Here is a 6,000-nt window from a genome sequence, read left to right on the forward strand (position 1 = left end):
TCCTCCTTCATTCAAGGTAAGGCTCCCATATCATTCTTAATCTTGTACACTTTTATTAACTTTCTTTTTTCTTAATTGGGTTCATGTACAGTTAGTCTCTCCTATCTGACTTTATAATTTATTTATATTTTTATAGATGAGATTTCCCTATTTTACAGTATTGATGTAACATATATTTGGTCTTAATATCTCATCTGATTTTAAGCTTCTTTTTTTTCTATCTTTTGCTATTTAGCCTATCTTTGCAATTTTAGGATTGTTTTATGTATGAATATGTGTACGTGTGGGTCCATCTGTTAGTGATGTAGAAGTCATAGATTCTGTTTTGGGGTTTTGTAGTGGTTCTTTTTATAATTCTTGATATCACACTTAGCCCTCTATTTCTGAATTTAGAACTCTTACAGAGCATCTGTTGCCTCTGTTATGACTAAGAGAAAATTACCACTCTCCCACTTCCTCTCTCTTCCTTCCACCTCCAGACTTTTCTTGGTTTTCTTCTTATTTTTAGTCTTTCTGGTGGTTTCCTTCACAGCTCCAAGTAAAATTCAGAGGTTCCTTTTCTTGGCTTACCTACTTGGTGCTGTGACAGATGAAGAAATGGCAGTCCTGACATTGTCTTCTTCCTGCTCTGAATCTTGTTGATTTTAGAGTGAGTTTTGCTTTTTTGAGGTTCATAAAATGTACCTTCTGGAAGAAAATTGCCTTCAGAAATTTGTCTCATTCTATTTAAATGTTTTCCTCTTTGCTATCACTCCTTTTACTGGTTCTTCTTTCATTACTTAGATATCCACATTCAAGCTGTTTTTAAAGAAAAAAACAAAAAAACAAGCCGTGGTAATATATTCTTGAATTATTTCCTATGTGAGCTGTTCTACCTCATGACAGATACTTAAGTCACAGCTTCCTGCATGTGATGTCCTGGATTCTAGCTTCTTCCCTGCAGCAACTATAATATGCAAAATGCTTTTGTTGTTTTCTGGCGAGATCCAAGGCAGACTGTTGTCTTGTCCTTGCCCTTGTCAGTTTTTTGTTTTATCCTACGAGGATGGCTGAAGAATAGTTATCTTTTTGTAACTATATTTAAAACTTTAGTCTCTGCATCTTTGTAGATAATTTTGTGCCAGTTTTGGGGGTCATGGTTTGCCCTTTAGGTTTGCAGACTGTTCTTTCTCAGGTTCAGGAAAATCCTTTTCTATTATATCTCTGAATACACTACCTCTTTTCTCTGAAGGGATCCCTGTGCGTGGACAACCATGATCTTATATTAGATGTGCCTGCTCTCTGTCAGTGTTATTTCCCCTTTAGCTGAATTCATCTGACTGCCTTTTTCCATCTGCATTCACAGAGAAGGTCTCGAACATTTCCTGTTCATTAATAACTTAGCTCTACAGTAAATTTGCTCTACTCCTTACTATTCCATTTATCAAGTTTGCATTTGGGATGCTTTGAAACAAAATTTTGATCTAAGCTTCTCCTTTTCCTCTGGAAAGATCTTTACTTGTGCAATTTCATGCTATATTTCTTCTGTCTTTCTTCCATTTTTTCTTTTTGAAAATCATTTATTTAATTTTGGCTAATATATTTTATTTAATTTATTTAATTTTAATTGAACTATAGTTGATTTACAATGTTATGTTAGTTTCAGGTGTACAGCAAAGTGATATATATGGATATATATATATATATATATATATATATATATATTCTTTTTCAGATTCTTTCCTTTATAGATTATTACAAAATATTGAGTATAGTTCCCTGTGCTATACAGTAGGTCCTTGTTGGTTACCTATTTTATATATAGTAGTGTGTATATGTTAATCCCAAACTCCTAATTTATCCCTCCCCACCCCTCTCCCCTTTGGTAAGTTTGTTTTCTATGTCTGTGTGTCTGTTTCTGTTTTGTATATAAGCTCATTTGTATCATTTTTTTTTAGATTCCACATATCATATGATATTAGTCTTTCTCTGCCTGGCTTACTTCACTTAGTATGATAATCTCTAGGTCCATCCATGTTGCTGCAAATGGCATTATTTCCTCCTTTTTTATGGCTAAGTAATATTCCATTGTGTATATGTACCATGCCTTCTTTACTCATTCATCAGTTGATGGCCACTTAGTTTGCTTCCATGTCCTGGCTATTGTAAGTAGTGCTGCTATGAACACTGTGGTGCGTGTAACATTTTGAATTAGAGTTTTTGTCTTTTCTGGATTTATGTCCAGTAGTAGAGTTGTAGGATCATATGGTAACTCTATTTTTGGTTTTCTTAAGGAACCTCCATACTGTTCTCCATAGTGGATGCACCATTTATTTATTTATGTTGTACTATATTTGTGTAAATACCAAATTATTTTTTCCATATTGCTTGTGCTTGAAGTGTGTAGTCTGTCTTGATCATCCTTCTGTCCTGATGAAGTGCAGGCAGATTTTCTTTGATACTTTCCCTCTCCCCTCTAAGACCTTGTTATGTTTCTCATGGAGCTCTAAGGTTTCATGAAGTGATACTGAGCTCTCTAGGTTTTCTGTATCAGGAAGTAAGTAAGCATAGCGTGGCCTGGGCTATGCTTACTTTCCTCCAGCTTCCTGGAGTGTTGTGCATCCAGCTTCCTTCAGCCTGTCAGGGGGAATTCCCTTCAGTGCCTTTCTTGTGGTCTGGAGTTCTCAGGCTTCTGACAGCTCTTTCTCCTTGGTGCTGGCGGTCTTTAGGGACAGAGAGGCTGCTGCGTTGTGTTTCTACTCAGTACCCCTACTTCTGCAGCATGCTCTCAGATCCACCTGGAGCAGAAGGCTGAAAAGACATATGGAAGCAGGTTTGGGGCCCCTGAAGGAAGCCCACAAGAGTGGAGGGATTTTACTTGGTCCTCTTCTAGTTCTCTTCTCACATTTCCCACTGACTTAGGTGGTTTTCCTATATATTTTCTCTTTGACTAATTGCTACTTGATTTTTGGAGTTAGTTACCTCTGCTTTTGTGACCTTTCTGTTTGTAACCCTCTGCTGTGGGAGAAAATGGCAATGATTGGGGGAACTTTTCCCTGGGGGTACTTTTTCTAGTGATTTCTCAGCCCTGCCCAACCCACACTTACTCAGCCTTTCTCAACTTGAATTATTCATGACTCATCCCCCCATCCCCCAGACATAATTATGCATCTAACCTTTCCTCTCTAATGTTTCCTTCAGATGCAGGGTGGAGACTGTGGTAAGATATTATGCCAACCTGAGGGATTCCTGGAAGTTTCTACCTCTCTCAGTGTTGGGACAGCAGCCATTTCCTTTGTTACACTGTGGTTGTTGGAGTTGGGTTTTATTTTTTTCTCATCCAGCATTCAATATTTTAGGTTTCCTGAGATGTAGGTTTTGATTTCTCACTTCATGCTGTCATTTTATACTAAAAGTCCCCAAGTTTGGCTTTCAGAGTGTCATGAGGATGCCCTCTCTCAGCAGAAGACACAATTGGAAGTCGCCACCCATCACAGGTCTGTTAGGAGCCCATGTGATTTTGGAAAGAATGTTAAATAGATTTATTACTCACACATTGTTCGATTCTCTTATTTGAACCTTGTTGTTCTTAGATTGTCAAAAAAAGAAATCAAAATGCTTACATGATATATTTTATGAGGAAATTAATAAAATTGGAGGACTCTTTGGAAGAGTGAACATGGTTCTGGAAACCATGCTGTAGAAGACAAAAAATTCACCAGCCGAAATGTCTGGAAAGGTCAGTAGTGAATCAACAGTTGTAAAGTGGCCAGGTGTAAGGCAAAGGTGATGGGGGGGGAAGGGGCTCTGGTGAATTGTAATGCACATGGTGCACCTAAAAAACATTCATAGCAAGGTCATTTGTAATCATTGGTGCAGGTCAAATTTGGAAGGAGTACTCTTCATGCCCTAGGTTAGAGAAGGTTCATTGGCTTCCACAATCCCTTGGTTGGTAGTTTTGACTATGCATCTAATGAAATCTTGAGTGACCAGCTAGATTATGGTCTCATATGCAGTGCACACATATCTAATATAATCCGTAATGTTATACATGTAATGTTACTCATATACACTTAAGCACAAGTTTACCCCTTCTTTTCCATAAGTTAGCCCCTTAGGCTTTGCGTCTATAAATTGATTTACAATCAATAGCCAGTTTTCCAGCTGCTCTCATGAAAGGCTATTGCTTTTCCCCTTAAAGATACTATCAGGGATAATTCAAAGTTTTGGAATTGATACATGGAGAAGCTTCTGACTTGAGCTGCTCTTCTGTGGCTGCTCTTCATATTGTCAAGGTAATTCCCTGTCCACAGAGATTTCCATATAGATATTCACCAAAGACTTTATTAACAGATGTACAAATAAATTTTAAATGACCAAAGTGAAAAATAGGGCTGGAAGGAGAAGAGAAGAGAGGATATTCTTCAGAGAAAGTTGTTAAATCTGGAAATTATTGCATTACTGTATTTTTTTTTCTCCTTCAAGCAAAATACAACCCAAGAGCCATGGCTTATTAGGCATCTACAGTGGGCCTCGGTTCTTCACACCAATCATTTTATTCAGTGCTGAGCCCAAGCAGATGGTGGTGCTATGATTCTCGTTGCACAATGGACCACAGAGGCAAGTTAATTTTCTTGCTCACTCTGAGCCAGTGACTGGATCTTGTTCAGTGGTGTGTCTCTGATACTAAGCTGGGTCTAACACTCATTTGATCCTTCAGTTAACATTCTTAGTTGATGAAGAATATAGCTGATAGGTATTGTTACTGAACCAAACTTGGGTCCACTTGCCTGACAAGGAACAAAGCAAATCTACTGACACCAGGTTGTGGTGAAGGAAATTACAGGATTATTGCAGGGCACCAAGCAAAGAGAATAGGCAACTTGTGCTCAAAAGACCCAAACTCCCTGATGGCTTTCAGGAAGGTTTTTTAAAGGCAACATTAAGGGTGAATGTTGCAGGGTGCATGATCAGTTCATGGAATTTCTTCTGATTGGTTGGTAGTGAGGTAACAGGGTGATGTTTTGGAATCTTAATCATCAACCTTCTTGATCCAGCCAGTCTGGAGTCTATGTGCTTGTGGTCAGCATGTAATCACCATCCTCCACTTGTGTGGGGGTCTTAGTTTCTACAGACGATATGAGTTTAGTTTCAACTCAAAGATACGGGTCAAATTATTATGTATATCCCTTGAGGAGGAACTAGGACTCTGTTTTATTACTGAACTACTGTTTAAGTTAAAATTACTTTTCTTGCTTGAATGTTTTTCCTTTGTTTCTGCATTCCCTCAGTTCTCTAATTGTTAATTTCTTGTGTCTGCTGTTTGGAACTCAGGGAAGGCCTAGGAGACTAAAGCTTTCTATAAATAAGAAACAGGGGACAGAGAGGGACTTTTGTACCTGGGAAGGCCCTGGTTGGGTCCTGCTTGCTTTCAATCCCCATTTTTCTTTGATATTCCTCAATCCTGAGGGCAACAGGGGGCAGAACAAGGAAGAGAATAAAGTTTTGGATAGAGAGGTTAATTATAAACTTGGCAGGGAAACTCAGTTTTAGGAGGACTGTTTCAGTAGAAGAGCCAAGATTGAAATCCAGGACTGTATGACTCCAGACACAGGGACCTTGTGATGGTTTCTATCTTTTTCTCATGAGCTCTTTCCTGGATGGTTCCAGACACCTTCCTTTAGGCATCAACATTTGATAATGATGTTTCATAATGTAAATAATGAGTCTGGGCCTCTGCTTCCAAGCAAGTTACAAGGTTATTTCTTGAAAATATTTGTAGATGAGTTTTCTTTCTTTAATAAAATATATTTACATATAAGGCCTATTCACAAAGGATGTAATGCTGAACATGTTCAATTTTCAAACAAATTCTGAAAAGAACAGTTGTCATATTGTTTGTAAATATCCACTTCTACAGTCGAAGACAAGTGACCAGTGAGAGGGATGGACTTTACGTGTCCAAGACTAGATGGGTGAGTTAGAATCTATGAGGCTCATCAGATACAGCAAGAGCGTAGC

This window comes from Stenella coeruleoalba, assembly GCF_951394435.1.
Source record: "Stenella coeruleoalba genome assembly, chromosome: 7".
Lineage (NCBI taxonomy): Eukaryota > Metazoa > Chordata > Mammalia > Artiodactyla > Delphinidae > Stenella > Stenella coeruleoalba.